The following is a 17,526-nucleotide window of genomic DNA, read 5'->3' on the forward strand; positions in this document are numbered from 1 at the left end:
ACTTTTCCTATCGATGTGAGAAAAGTGACAAAAGTAAGGGGAGCCGAATGTTCGGCTCCCCATATGTTTTATTTTATTTTTTTAAATTTTATTTCTTTTATTATTATTATTATTATTATTATTATTATTATTATTATTATTATTATTATTATTATTAGAGTAAATTTCAATTTTGGTGCATTGACTATTAAGCTTGTGTTAATTGTAACACTTAGACTTTCAAAAGTGTTAATTTAGTACCTTGAGTATGTAATTTTTATCAATTTTGATCACGCCAACCAAATTACCGGCCAAATATGACAGGAAAATTTTAACTTACCAATTAATCTTAAATAGTAAGGACAAAAATATATTTTAACCTAATCTCCTTCACCTACCTCCTTCTCGATCTTCATCACGTCCGATGGATTCAACCGCCCGATGACCACGTGTCAGCTCCTCCGCCTGATACGCATGTCCAAGCTCAGCCATCTCTGCTTCATTGTAACTGTACGTGCGTTTCCGGAAGAAGAAGCAAAGAAGGAGAAAGAAACTTCCAGCCTTGTACTCGCCGTCTGTACTGTCATCAGATTATTATTATTATTATTATTATTATTATTATTATTGGTCATTTGGGTTATGGCGTCCACAGAGTCGTCATTGACAAAAAAAAAGAAGTTTGGTTTGTTTAACTAAAATTTGAGGCTGGAACATAGAAATTAAATTGGGAAGAATGTGCAGTGACGACGTACACAGTACGCAGTAATATGCTGAAAATATTTTTGCACAAAAAAGCAAAGTACATGAAGGGGCCAATGATTCATTGGCTTGTCGGCCGAGAAAACGTTATCCTCACCACACGAAGAAGAAGTGAGGAGGAGATCGGAGAAGAGGAGTTAATGGCGGACATAACATGAAGAAGCGAGAAGGAGGGTGGACATAATATGAAATGACACTTTTGCCCCTTTCATTAAATCAGTTAAAATTTTCCGGTCACATTTGATCGATAATTTGGCTGATGTAACTAAAATTGATAAAAATTACATAGTCAAGGTACTAAATTAACACTTTTAAAAGTCAGGTGTTGCAATTAACACAAGCTCAGTAATCGGTGGATCAAAATTGAAATTTTCTCTTATTATTATATTATGTATACCCTTAGGTCATTTTACATGTTAATCTAACCAGCTATTTTTTTCAAATATCTTTTTACCCACCGTTGATATAATTCACTGGTCAAATCTGCTAACGCTAACCGCTAACTGCTGATTGTCAAACAAGGATATTGCGCGGTAGTTTCCCACTTCAGTTTGTTGTGTAAGTTGAATACTCTCTTTGTCAACAAATCGCTCAAGTAGTTAATATAATTGACTTTATCAATTATTTTTTTTTAATTTTTTCATGGTATTAATCAAATACTTGGTAAATAAATATATAACATTATTTTGTATTATAACTTTGATATTTAATTAAAAAATAGTGCACAAAAAAAAATACTCCCTCTGTCCCATTTTGTTTGTCTTACTTTCCTTTTTAGTTTGTCCCAAAATGTTGTCCACTTTCCAAAATTGAACATCACCATCATTCTACTTTTTCCCAAATTACCCTTATGACTTTTGCTTTTATTTCCAAAAGTGAAAAAGTGAATGGCATAATTGGAAAATACATAACATTTACTTTAATTCCTTAAAAAGCGTGCAAAAAGTAAATGAGACAACCAATTCGGGACGGAGGGAGTAATAGACAATGTAGTGAATATAATCAATTGATGAATTTGAATATAAAGAATTTTTACATTCGAGAAAAATAAAGACAATATAACTAATGAAATTATTTCTCTTAATTAATTTATTGATAATGAATATTTTTTTTTTTGAATAAAGACATTGTAGGGACAATGTAGCAAATATAATCAATTGATGAATTTGAATGTAAAGAATTTTTATATTGGAGAAAAATAAAGACAATATAACTAATAATTATTTCTCCCATTTAATTTATCGATAATGAATATTTTTTTTTTTTTGAATAAAGGCATTGTAGACACATAATTCTAAATTAAAGAAATGCATATGTATTATTTTTTGTTGTAGCTACTAAATTATTATTTAATTTAATAAGATTAAAATAGACTACTAATTATGTCAACTTTGATTGGGATGTGGTTCGAACCTATGACCTTTTTTTTTTTTTTTTTTCGAAAACCTAAGACCTTTCTTATTGAAATCAATGAGTAACTTAACGGTGAACTAATAGAAATTAACAGAAAAGATAATATTTAACGGAAAAGTTAACGGATAATCATATAATTAAGGATAAATTATGAAATCTCAAGGAAAAATTAAAATATGATCAATCTTTTTTGTTTCTAAAATCTGATCAATCTATTTTCTCTTATTATTATATTATGTATATCCTTAGGTCATTTTACATGTTAATCTAACCAGCTATTTTTTTCAAATATCTTTTTACCCACTGTTGATATAATTCACTGGTCAAATCCGCTAACGCTAACCGCTAACTGCTGATTGTCAAACAAGAATATTGCGCGGTAGTTTCCCACTTCAGTTTGTTGTGTGAGTTGAATACTCTCTTTGTCAACAAATCACTCAAGTAGTTAATATAATTGACTTTATCAATTATTTTTTTTAATTTTTTCATGGTATTAATCAAATACTTGGTAAATAAATATATAACATTATTTTGTATTATAACTTTGATATTTAATTAAAAAATAGTGCACAAAAAAGATAATAGACAATGTAGTGAATATAATCAATTGATGAATTTGAATGTAAAGAATTTTTACATTCGAGAAAAATAAAGACAATATAACTAATGAAATTATTTCTCTTAATTAATTTATTGATAATGAATATATATTTTTTTTTTGAATAAAGACATTGTAGAGACAATGTAGCGAATATAATCAATTGATGAATTTGAATGTAAAGAATTTTTGTATTGGAGAAAAATAAAGACAATATAACTAATAATTATTTCTCCCATTTAATTTATCGATAATGAATAATTTTTTTTTTGAATAAAGGCATTGTAGACACATAATTCTAAATTAAAGAAATGCATATGTATTATTTTTTGTTGTAGCTACTAAATTATTATTTAATTTAATAAGATTAAAATAGACTACTAATTATGTCAACTTTGATTGGGATGTGCTTCGAACCTATGACCTTTTTTTTTTTTTTTTTTTTTGAAAACCTAAGACCTTTCTTATTGAAATCAATGAGTAACTTAACGGTGAACTAATAGAAATTAACGGAAAAGATAATATTTAACGGAAAAGTTAACGGATAATCATATAATTAAGGATAAATTAGGAAATCTCAAGGAAAAATTAAAATCTGATCAATCTATTTTCTCTTATTATTATATTATGTATACCCTTAGGTCATTTGACATGTTAATCTAACCAGCTATTTTTTTCAAATATCTTTTTACCCACCGTTGATATAATTCACTGGTCAAATCCGCTAACGCTAACCGCTAACTGCTGATTGTCAAACAAGGATATTGTGCGGTAGTTTCCCACTTCAGTTTGTTGTGTGAGTTGAATACTCTCTTTGTCAACAAATCGCTCAAGTAGTTAATATAATTGACTTTATCAATTTTTTTTTTTAATTTTTTCATGGTATTAATCAAATACTTGGTAAATAAATATATAACATTATTTTGTATTATAACTTTGATATTTAATTAAAAAATAGTGCACAAAAAAGATAATAGACAATGTAGTGAATATAATCAATTGATGAATTTGAATGTAAAAAATTTTTACATTCGAGAAAAATAAAGACAATATAACTATTGAAATTATTTCTCTTAATTAATTTATTGATAATGAGTATTTTTTTTTTTTGAATAAAGACATTGTAGGGACAATGTAGCGAATATAATCAATTGATGAATTTGAATGTAAAGAATTTTTATATTGGAGAAAAATAAAGACAATATAACTAATAAATTATTTCTCTGATTTAATTTATCGATAATGAATAATTTTTTTTTGAATAAAGGCATTGTAGACACATAATTCTAAATTAAAGAAATGCATATGTATTATTTTTTGTTGTAGCTACTAAATTATTATTTAATTTAATAAGATTCAAATAGACTACTAATTATGTCAACTTTGATTGGGATGTGGTTCGAACCTATGACCTTTTTTTTTTTTTTTTTTTGAAAACCTAAGACCTTTCTTATTGAAATCAATGAGTAACTTAACCGTGAACTTATAGAAATTAACGGAAAAGATAATATTTAACGGAAAAGTTAACGGATAATCATATAATTAAGGATAAATTAGGAAATCTCAAGGAAAAATTAAAATCTGATCAATCTGAGCCATTCATTTGATTAAAAAATTTAACCGTCATTTTTTCTACCCATTATAGGTCTATCTCTCTTTGGCTCTTATTAGTATAGTAGAAATAATAATTTAGTAGCTACAACAAGAAATAATACATATGCATTTCTTTAAATTAGAATTATGTGTCTACAATGTCTTTATTCATAAAAAATTATTCATTATCAATAAATTAATGGTATCCGGGGTGGACTTCCAAGTGGAAGGTTGTGATTTCGAGCCTCAGTGGAGGCGTTATTGGCTCTTTGTGTTTCAGTAGGTTGAGAAAGTATATGAACAGATACTACAGTGTAATAGAGCTAGTAGCATTCAAAAAAAAAAAAAAGATAAATAATTTCATTAGTTATATTGTCTTTATTTTTCTCCAATATAAAAATTCTTTATATTCAAATTCATCAATTGATTATATTCGCTACATTGTCCCTACAATGTCTTTATAAAAAAAAATTTATTCATTATTAATAAATTAATTAAGAGAAATAATTTTATTAGTTATATTGTCTTTATTTTTCTACAATGTAAAATTCTTTATATTCAAATTCATCAATTGATTATATTCACTACATTGTCTAGTATCTTTTTCGTGCACTATTTTTTAATTAAATATCAAAGTTATAATACAAAATAATGCTATATATTTATTTACCAAGTATTTTATTAATACCATGAAAAAAATTAAAAAAATATATAATTAATAAAGTCAATCATATTAACTACTTGAGAAATTTGTTGACAAAGAGAGTATTCAAATCACACAACAAATTGAAGTGATGAGAACTATCTCGCAATGTCCTTGTTTGACAATCAGCAGTTAGCAAATTTTACCAGCGAATTATATCAACGGTTGGTAAAAAGATATTTGAAAAAATTAGCTGTTTAGATTAACATGTAAAATGACCTTAGGGTATACATATATTTAATAATAATAATAATAATAATAATAATAATTATAATAATAATAATAATAATAATAATAATAATAATAATTGTTTAAAAAAAAATAAATATAATTAATCCAATCATATTAACTACTTGGGGGATTTATGGACAAAAAGAGTATTCAAATCATACAACAAATTGAAGTGGAAAACTACCTTGCAATGTCCTTGTTTGGCAATCATCAGTTAGCTCTTCAATATTAGTATATATTTAATATTGTATGCCCTAATTTTTATTTGCTCTTCCTTATGTCCCGTATTTGGTTTCAACCATACCTATACAATTATTTTATTGACAATTATAATCAATCTTGACTATATTATCTTGCATTTGTAAACTTAGAATTACCTATTTAAATACACAAATTCAACATTTAATTATTTATGCATGAACAATTCCAATATAATCTTGTCTTGATATACTTTAAAGTACTTATTAAAAAAAACATTGGACGTTATCTCAATCGCGCAATGCGCGTAAAAAAAAACTAGTCTCTTAATAAGTGTTATTGATTATTATAGAAAAGAAAACGAAGAAGGATTCCTAATTGACTGAAAATGAAAAAGGAAAATATTATTGATTATTAATCCTTAATAAGTATTAATGATTATTATTCCTTTTCCATTGAACGATTATTATTATTATTATTATTATTATTATTATTATTATTATTATTATTATTATTATTATTATTATTATTATTATTATTATTATTATTATTATTATTATTATTATTATTATTATTATTATTATTCCTTTTCCATTAAACGATTATTATTATTATTATTATTATTATTATTATTATTATTATTATTCCTTTTCCATTGAACGATTATTATTATTATTATTATTATTATTATTATTATTATTATTATTATTATTATTATTATTATTATTATTATTATTATTGTTATTGTTATTGTTATTGTTATTGTTATTGTTATTGTTATTGTTATTGTTATTGTTATTGTTATTCTTATTGTTATTGTTATTGTTATTATTATTATTATTATTATTATTGTTATTATTGTTGTTGTTGTTGTTGTTGTTGTTCCTTAATAAGTATTATTATTCCATAATTGAATAATTATTATTATTCCTTGATAATTATTACTGATTATTATATAAAAATAAATGGAAATTACTTAATAAGTATTACTTATTATTATTTCTTTTCTATTGTTTAGACGGAAGTGTTTGTGCGAGAATGCAATTAAGTAGGATTTTGTTTTTAATAATAGTATAGATAGATTAGCCAATACAAAAGCAACCTTATTAGCTATGGTTTTTTTTGAGGTTTTTATCATGTCAAGTAAAATATGGCTTGGATTGTGGACTAGGTCAGATTTTTATTATTTATGGGGGTGTATTCAATCATGACTTTTGTAGACTTTTAAAAACTTTTAAAATTATAGATTTTAATAAATTTTGATTGACTTTCATAGAGCCGTTCAAAATTTTTTAAAACTTTGTAAGACTCTATAAAATATATAAAAAACATTCATAAACTTTTATCAACTTTTTTATTTTAAAAATTCTACAATAGTCATTGAAATTCTATGATTTTGATTCTTATCATTTACAATTTTCTTACAAAATATGTTATAATATATCATAAAATTCTTATTATTATATAGTTCTTTACCCACATCAATATTCTCAACTTTATTATTTTTATCCATAGTATGGTGAGACTTACTTATATATTATTAATAAGCATCAACCAAAAAGCAAAAAAGAACTATTTCATAAGAAATTTATAACAATATTGAACACTAAAATTTATAGTAACAAAATTGTACAAATAAAATATTTAAAATAGGCAATAAGCAAATAGCTATTATTTGCAATAGCCATTTGAGATTGCAATCAGCAACAAGGTGCTACTGTTTGCAACCACAAATTGCTATTGCGAGTAGTAGTTCGTTATTCGTAGTAACCTATTGTTAAAAAAGTATATTACCAATATAAACATAAAAAGAATAAAAATCAAAATATATAAGTATTTATATGAAAATTTTCTTTGTTCATGTATTTAGGGAGAATTAGAAAAAGTTTAGAATCTAGGGATAAAAAGTTCGTAGAGAAAGTTTAGAAGTTAGGGATAAAAAGTTCGTAAAAAAAATAAAAAAAAATCACAAGCAATAATGAAGTAAAAATAATATTATTTTGAATTTTTAGAGGAATATTGTAAAGTTTAGGAGAGAGAAAAAATTGGTAGAGTTTAGGTATGAAGAAAATATAGGATAATGAAGAAAAAATAATTTATTAAATTTAGGTATAAGGTTTATAAAGTTTAAATAGGGAGAAAAAATAGAGATTAAATAGAGAGAAAACATTCAAAATTGGTAGAAAGAAAATTTTGAAATCTTGGGGTTATGGTTGGATTTCAACTATTTATATTTGAGAAAAAAATGTCTACGAAAGTTCTAAAATTTAAAACTCTACAAAAATTTATAACTTTTTGAATAGTGCATGAATTTTAAAGACTCTTTAAAAGTCTTAATCGAATACCACATGACTTTTAAAGATTATTTAAATATCTTGATTGAATACCATCTGACTTTTAAAGAATACCTACAAGTTTGAATTAAATACCTCCAAACTTTTAAACTTTCATAAAAGTCTATGAAAATCATGATTGAATACACCCCTAATTAGTCTCTCAATCTATACAATATTTGTAGTTGATTATCAAATAAATTCTTTTAATTTCAATTCACCGTAATATTGATTAATAATATTAATAAATGAATTGAATATAAATAATTTTATTCATGAACAGAAAACACAACTTTTATTTTAATCCATATAATCAACCATTTTATATAATCAACCATTTTATATTCATACACTAGAATGTAACAAAGAAGATATCATTTATTCAAGAGAAAATGGTCAAATAAGCTCTCGAATCATACCTAAAAATTTAAGGGTTTAATTGACTTTTGAGAGCTTATTTAACCTTTTTCCATTATTAAAACATTATAAGACTGCAAATTATAAGTTCCCCAATGAAGGATGGGAAAATATATTAAAGCTAGCAAGTGTATGAGCAAGCGCAAAATGGGTTATAACCGACTTGCTCTACACATTGTGCTCCATCGAATTTCGCACCAAAAGTCCTCTGGCAGAAGGGCTTGCATTGTGGCTCTATATTTCCTCCCTCGCAAGGGATTTCTCGATGAATCTGGTAACACACCGTAGCGTCTATTGATGGAGCCGAGACCATAACTGCATGCATATATATACAAGTTTGAGAAATAAATTAAATATCATAAGTTATTGTTTGTTTCGAAAGTATATATATATATATATATATATATATATATATATATATATATATATTCTCTATATGTATTTATATCAATCAGGTGAAATAACAAGGAAAAGAGGAAAACAAAACAATAGAAAATCAACCTCAATATGAGTAGAAAGTACGTAAATACAATTTTTTTGGGAAATATGAAAAAGTAAATAGTCACTAGTTATTGTTTGTTTCTAGGAGGAACATTAAGGCATCTGCAATTGTGATTTTTGAGAAAACAAAAATTATGTGGAGGAGAGAGAGATGAGAGAGAATAAAATTGTTCTCCCGGCAATGCATTGATTTTTATCTGAATTATATGGGATCCACCAAGGAAAAACAAGCTTCTGGCCTAGTTGGCGTGAAGTGAACCACAGCTCCCAGTGGGAGCGTAAATGAACCTTTTTATCATATTTTTTTTTTTTTTTGATTTTTCAAATTTGTTTTGCTTTTTCTTTTTTTTTTTTCTTTAATTTTTTTCTTCCCTCCCATCTCCTCTTTCCTAAGTCACACTTGCAAAAATTCCTCAAAATCTACAACGGTTAAGGATGCTCTAAATGTAATTTCGGAAGTATAGATATATATTCTTGATATGTACGTATTTATATCTATCAGGTGAAATAAAAAGGAAAAAGGGAAAACAAAATGATAGAAAATCAACCTTAATGCGAGTATAAAGTACGAAAAACCAATAATCATTCCTTACTTATGTTAGGTATGTAGTTATGTTTGAAAAACTATATTTTCAATCATAAATATATATATACCAAGTTGTAAAAACATATTGAAATTTCAACCAGTATAAATGTATACCTGAAATAATAACAACAATTGCAACTATGTATGCCGGAGATGAAGAGAACTTTGTAAACGCCATTATAAAAGCACCAAATTTGCTAAAAGAAAATAGTGTATTAATTGGTTTATTATATTGCTTGCATTCTCAAAGCATCCGGATCCCTCTACTTATACAAAAAAATTGTCGTGTGAATTTGTGATATATTAGTAAACTGCCCTAATAAAGATATTTTTGTCCCCATTTGTATCGCAATTAATCCATTTATTTACTACCTTAATTGACTGTGAAAGATTTTTGAAAAGGAAACTAATTAATAAAATTGCAATTATATTTATATACTAATTAATGTTTAAGTACGTACTTGTTATAAATATTTTATTATTATGGCCATTAAACTATTTAGACCTTTCACTTTCTAGTGAAAATTTGGCAGATTTGTTCACTAAGTCCATGCCTACATCCACTTTTGAGAAGTATGTTTATAAAATTGGGATGAGGAGGCTAGGAAGACAGTTGTCTTCAGGGGGAGCGATAAACTCGGTCTAGGAGACTTTTAAATCCTGAAGATGATGCCCAGAAGGCTTATGGTTGTACTCTATTTCCCTTAGCTAAGGTTTTTTTTTTTTTTTCCACTGAGTTTTTCTTAGGCTAAGGTTTTTAACGAGGCAACCGATGCAACACATGATTGATAGTACATGTACTCATTTCCTCGATTAGGTTTTTCCCACAGGATTTTTCTAGCGAGATTTTTAACGAGGCATGAGTATAGTTATTTAATGGCCAAGGGGGAGTGTTATAAATATTTTATTATTATGGCCATTAAACTTGTGACCTTTTGTTAGCCTTTACTTATTTCATCACTTATGTTAAAGGATGTGAAAGGTTGTAATCATCCCTATAAATTGAAGGTGAAGGCTTAATGAAAAGATAGTCTCATGTGATTGTGTTCTTCCTCTCCCTTTTACTTATATATTCTATATACTCATATACATACAATCTCCAAGCATTACCGTGTGAACATCATGCGAGAACCAACGAGTTGATAGGCCGAATTACAACAGTACTCAATTAAACCCAGCCCTATACTATTGTAAGATGTTTAATTTAATCCCTATACAACTATAATAAAAAATGGTCTATGGTCAATGGTCAATTTAGTATATATGTATAGTACTATTGAAATTTGAACTTATAAGCATAATTTTAACCTTGTTAGCTAAACTGTTAAATACTTTGAGATTTGAACATATAAGCATAATTTTTACCTTGTTAGCTAAACTGTTAAATACTTTGACATGACTAAATTATGGAGTTCTACTATGCATACTTTCAAATTCTACTCCCTTATTTATACTTCCTGAGGTGGGAAACAAGGATTGGTTATTTTCATCATGTTGGTCCACAGAAAAATGTCTACATCAAGAACATGTGAGAGGGAGTACAAATTGGGAGTATAAAATGGGAGGGAGTACACCAAGTATTTTCCTAAATTATATGATGACAGTGTGACGGTCAAATCACTAATCACTAATCACTAATCACTAATTAGTAAATAGCACTCCCTCACTCCCGAAATGAATGTCCTACTTGGTTTTGGCACGGACTTTAAGACAAACGATACTTTAGTTTTGCTGAAATGAAACTACAGTATGTATAAAAAGAAACTGAATAACATGTCTCACATATTGAGTGTTATATTGTCAAATGAAACTGTAGTTATATCAATATGATATTTTATTTGTGTTTTAATAAACCACAGTATATATAAAATGAAACTAAATAACAATTTCACATATTTGAGTGTATATTGTAAAATAAAATCGTAGTTGAATTAAAATTATACTTTAGTGTGTTGTAATAAGACTAAAGTGAGTATAAAATGAAATTCAATAACGAGTCTCATTGTAATAAGACTATTGTACATATAATGTCGGATGAAAGTGTAGTTGAAACAAAACGAAACTTTAGTTGTGTTGAAATGAAACTACAATATAAATAAAATGAAACTGGATATGTTAAACAAACCAAACTAATTACACAGAACGGGTGCCGCTTCTTTTCAGTAAAAGAAACGACACCGTTGTGGACAATGGTCCATACAGTTGTGTGGACCATGACCCACTATAAAATTTTGATGAAATTCAAAAGATAACATTATGGAAAAATGAATTCGTTGTAGTCTAGTGGTTAGGATACTTGGATCTCACTTGAGAGACTTGTGTTCAATTCTTGGGAATGGAAATATTATTTTTTGTTCTTTTATTTTGCACTGCTAGTCCACGGCAAGGGGAAAAAACACATTATGGGATATGGGGTGAGAGGCTCGAATTCTCAACCTCAGGATCACTCAGAAGCTATGAGACCTACGCGCTAGCCAACTCGCCACCACCCCATGTTGATACTTAGTAATGACCATTACGCCCCCGTACATTCCTTTTTCAAATTTCCAGTGCAGTTATGTTAGGGAATTATATGCCACTAGATAATGCAAGATCGATGGTGTTCAATGGCGATTGTTATACCGTGGACCATGGTCCACACAGTTGAGTGGACCATGTTCCGAAAATGGCGTCGTGTCTTTAAGTAAAGAAACGACCGCCGTTCAATTTTAACAAATCTCATATTTTTTGTATGCTTATAATAAAATGAAACTACAGTGTATTTCAAATTAACCTGAATAATTTGTCTCGCATATATTGTGAATGAAACTGTAATTGAATTTAAATGATACTTTACTTCTGTTGAAACGAAATTGCAGTATGTATAAAATGAAACTGAATAGCGTGTCTCACATATTGAGTGTATATTGTCAAATAGAATTATAGTTGAATTGAAATGATACTTTAGTTTTGCTGAAATGAAACTACATTATGTATAAAAAGAAACTGAGTAACACGTCTCACATATTGAGTGTTATATTGTCAAATGAAACTGTATTTATATCAATATGATACTTTATTTGTGTTTTAATGAAACTACAGTATATATAAAATGAAACTGAATATCAATTTCACATATTTGAGTGTATATTGTAAAATAAAATCGTAGTTGAATTAGAATTATACATTAGTGGTGTTGTAATAAGACTAAAGTGAGTATAAAATGAAATTCAATAACGAGTCTCATTGTAATAAGACTATTGTACATATAATGTCGAATGAAAGTGTAGTTGAAATAAAATGATACTTTAGTTGTGCTGATATGAAACTACAATATATATAGGATGAAACTGAATATGTTAAACAAACCAAACTAATTACACAGAACGGGTGCCGTATTTTTCAGTAAAAGAAACGACACCGTTTTGGACAATGGTCCACAGAGCTGTGTGGACCATGGCCCACTGTAAAATTTTGCTGAAATTCAAAAGATGATTGATGGATGGTATACTAGGCCTAGGCCACATGGACTGTCCCAAGAAATTAACTGGATCAAAGAAGCCCAAGAAGGATACCCAGTATGGATCAACTCAAGAGTTCGTTAAGGATTGGGCTTATTATTTCTAATATAATCAGAATTAGACTCATTATTTCTAGTATTTTTTTTGAAAGCCAAAACAAACTAGATTTCATTAGCCAAATCAGGCAGAACAAAAGGAGGCGGAACATCCCTTCAAACAGACCGTGCAATACTTGCACTTACATGCTTCGTTAAAGAGTGAGCCGCTTGATTCGCGACCCTACATACAAAACTGATCTGAGTACCAGGCATAGTAGAAAGTAAACGCAAACAAGAGTCTAAGTTAAAACCAACATAAGACCGGAAAGAACTAACATTACTAAGACAAGAAATGAAGACAGAACTATCTGTGTAAACTTTTATCAAAGTGTAACCGTTATCCTTCAGCCAAGAGAGGGCTTCACATACCGCCATTATTTCCGCCATTAGAGGGTTATATGGACATGACATAGGGCCATTTACCGCTGCATCAAAACTCTCATCTTCCCACACAATAAAACCATAAGATGCCGCATGGCTTGGACCATGAAAACCCGCGTCCACGTAGCAGGTTATACCCACACGTGGCACAACTGGTGACTGACCAAGCTGCCGCGTAGGCTGCCTCGCCATGCTACCGTTCCATGCTGCCCATTTCGCCGCAAAGACACGGCACAACGCCTGAGGAGTCGGAAGCTTGCCATCCCACACCGCCGAGTTTCTCGCTGCCCACAACTCATGTAACAGGCCGCAAAACAGACCTTGCGTGTCACGTGAGTAACCGGCAGCACCATCCAACCATAACTCTGCCCATTGCATAAAATCAACACCATTAATTGGGGGAAACGGGAGCTGCGAAACAATCTAAACACGAGAAGCATGAACACACAAACAAAAAATATGCATGACATTTTCTTCTAACAAACCACAAGCCGGGCAAACATTCAAAAGGTCCACCCTCCTCCTAATTAAATTATCAAGTGTGGGCAAAATATTAGAGAGGGCTCTCCACATAAAATTCTTCCATTTAGGCAGGATGTTAAGTCTCCAGATGCCATTCCAAACTATAGAACCAGGAGCATATACTTCCCTTAGTTGTCTATATCCGTCCTTAACCGTATAGCATCCCCTCAGATCACCTTCCCAAAACCACAAATCATCATAAATCACATTAACAGGCAACTGCATGATTAGGGAGGCTTCATGCAGCTCAAACAACTGCTGAACAAAAGGAATGTTCCATGAATTTAAATCGTTATCAATGAGATCCGATACCAATAGGTTCTAATTTGTATCAGCCTGACCCGTACTCACAAAAGGCCCCTGAGTACCCGGCAACCAAGGATGAGACCAAACTTGAGTCGTTCTGCCATTTCCAATTCTTCGTCTACACCTTGATTTCACAAGTTCCTGACTTGCCATTATGCTCCTCCACACATAACTCGGATTGCCCCCTAAAACAGCATCATAGAAGGTAGTTGTGGGATAATATATCGCCTTAAAAACCCGGGCTACAAGAGAGTCCGGGCATGTAAGAAGTCGCCACCCCTGTTTACTCAACAAAGCCAAATTAAACTGATGTAGTCGTTTAAAACCCAGGCCTCCATACTTTTTGGGCTTGCACATCCTGTCCCAAGCATACCAATAAATACCATCCTCCCTCTCATTTCGGCCCCACCAATACCTGTTCATCAATCTTTCAAGAGAGGAACATAAAGTTAAAGGTAGCAGAAAGATACTCATCGTATAAGTGGGCATAGCCTGAGCTACGCTCTTCAACAAAACCTCTTTCCCTGCCCTGGGTAACGATTTCTTATTCCAGGACCCAAACCTTTGCTTTAGCTTCTGCTCAATATATGCAAATACTGCCTTCCTATTTTTTCCAATGACCGATGGCAAGCCCAGGTATTTACCAAAATCATCTGCAAGACCAACCCCCAGAAACCCCGCAATATACCCCCTCACGTCACCAAGCGTGTTTCGGCTGAACGAGACACTTGACTTATTAATATTTACCGCCTGCCCAGAGTAGGCCTCATAAATTCCAAGACATCTCTTCACTTCCATGGTTTCCTGCAGATTAGCTTTAAAGAAAAGCAGAATATCGTCTGCAAAAAACAAATGTGAAATTGGAGGAGCCCCCCGGGCCACCCTGCACCCGTGAATTAGACCTTTAGCCTGAGAATCCTGTAACAGCAAGAACAACCCTTCCGCACATATTATATAAAGATAAGGAGACAGAGGGTCACCCTGCCTTAGCCCCCTTGAAGGTATAATCTCATCAGTCGGCGTACCATTCACTAACACCATATACTGCACCGTCTGGACACACAACATAACCAGCTGGACCCATCTCTCATCAAACCCCAAACCTAGGAGCATCTGCCTCACAAAAGGCCACTCCATCCTATCATATGCCTTAGCCATGTCCAGCTTTAGGGCCGCCCACCCAACCTGCCCCAACTGTTTCCTTCTTAAATAATGACCAACCTCAGAAGCAATAAGAATATTGTCCGAAATCAGTCTGCCCGGGAGAAAGGCACTCTGTGAATCAGAAATTATACCCTCTAGCAGCGGCTTCATACGATTTGCAAACATTTTGGCATAATCTTATATAAAACATTATTTCTAGTATAATAGAATTATGTTTTATTATGTAACTAAGACTCCCAATATGAGGCAGTCTATAATTCTGATTCCTTATAGGGCTCTAGGCCCAAAATATGTATAAATAGACCCTACACATAGAGGAGGGGGGACACTCAATATTCACAAGCAATATTCATACAAAATTCCTATATTCTCTCTATATATTTTCCTTATATTTTTCCTATATTATCGTTATTCTAACGGTAGTGTTGGCCTGCCGTTGACTGTCCAAAAGTCATAAAACCAACAATGACATTGTGACATAATGAATTCTTGTAGTCTAATTGGTTAGAATACTCGACTTTCACCCGAGAGACCCGGTTTTAATTCCAGGAAACAGAAACACTATTTTTTGTTATTTTATTTTGCATTGCTAGTTCACGGTGAGGGGAAAAAACACATTGTGGGATATGGGGTGAGAAAGGTTCAAACTCTCGACCTCAGGATCACTCAGAAGCTATGAGACCTACGCGCTAGGCAACTGCGCCACCACCCGATGTTGATACTTAGTAATGACCATTACGTCCCCCTACATTCCTTTTTGAAATTACCAGTGCAGTTATGTTAGGGAATTATATGCTACTAGATAATGCAAGATCGATGGTGTTCAATAGCGATTGTTATACCGTGAACCATGGTCCACACAATTGAGTGGACCATGTTTCGAAAATGGCGTCGTGTCTTTGAGTAGAGAAACGACACCCGTTAAATTTTAACAAATCTCATACTTTGTGTGTACTTATAATAAAATGAAACTACAGTGTATTTCAATTTAACCTGAATAATTTGCGTCGCATATATTGTAAATGAAACTGTAATTGAATTGAAATGATACTTTAGTTGTGTTGAAACAAAACTGCAGTATGTATAAAATGAAACTGAATAACATGTCTCACATATTGAGTGTATATTGTCAAATAGAATTGCAGTTGAAACGATACTTTAGTTTTGCTGAAATGAAACTACAATATGTATAAAAAGAAACAGAATAACATATCTCACATATTGAGTGTTATATTGTCAAATGAAACTGCAGTTATATGAATATGATTCTTTATTTGTGTTTTAATGAAACTACAGTATATATAAAATGAAACTGAATAACAATTTCACATATTTGAGTGTATATTGCAAAATAAAATCGTAGTTGACTTAGAATTATAGTTTAGTGGTGTTGTAATAAGACTAAAGTGTATATAAAATGAAATTCAATAACGAGTCTCATTGTAATTAGTCTATTGTACATATAATGTTGAAAGTGTAGTTGAAACAAAACGGAACTTTAGTTGTGCTAAAATGAAACTACAATATAAATAAAATGAAACGGAATATGTTAAACAAACCAAACTAATTACATATAACGGATATCGTTGCTTTTTAGTAAAAGAAACGACACCGTTTTGGACAATGGTCCACACAGCTGTGAAAAGATGACATTCAAAAGATGACATTGAGAAACAATGAATTTGTTGTAGTCTAATTGGTTAAAATACTCCGCTTTCACCCGAGAGACCCGGTTTTAATTCCAGGTAATGGAAACACTATTTTTTGTTATTTTATTTTGCATTGCTAGTTCACGGTGAGGTGAAAAAACACATTGAGGGATATGGGGTGAGAGAGATTCAAACTCTTGACCTCAGGATCACTCAGAAGCTATGAGACCTACGCGCTAGACAACTGCACCACCACCCCATGTTAATACTTAGTAATGACCATTACGTCCTCGTACATTGCTTTTTTAAATTACCAGTGCAGTTATGTTACAGAATTAGATGGCACTAGATAATGCAAGACCGAGGGTGTTCAATGGCGATTGTTATACCGTGGACCATCGTCCACACAGTTGAGTGGACCATGTTTTGAAAATGGCGTCGTGTCTTTAAGTAAAGAAACGATCGCCATTAAATTTTAACAAATCTCATATTTTTTGTGTGCTTATATAAAATGAAACTATAGTGTATTTCAACTTAAGTTGAATAATTTGTCTCGCATATATTGTAAATGAAACTGTAATTGAATTGAAATGAT

The 17,526-nt window shown here is 30.4% G+C and overlaps 1 long non-coding RNA gene across 1 annotated transcript; it reads left to right on the forward strand.

The window, feature by feature from the left end:
* The first annotated feature begins 1,286 nt into the window (after window positions 1-1,286).
* Window positions 1,287-17,186, forward strand: LOC109167003. The gene is made up of 3 exons (XR_002051775.1): window positions 1,287-1,296; window positions 7,355-7,359; window positions 17,101-17,186. It is a non-coding gene; the product is annotated as an uncharacterized LOC109167003 (long non-coding RNA).
* Window positions 17,187-17,526: the final 340 nt, after the last annotated feature.

This window comes from Ipomoea nil, unplaced genomic scaffold (assembly GCF_001879475.1).
Source record: "Ipomoea nil cultivar Tokyo-kokei standard unplaced genomic scaffold, Asagao_1.1 scaffold3142, whole genome shotgun sequence".
Lineage (NCBI taxonomy): Eukaryota > Viridiplantae > Streptophyta > Magnoliopsida > Solanales > Convolvulaceae > Ipomoea > Ipomoea nil.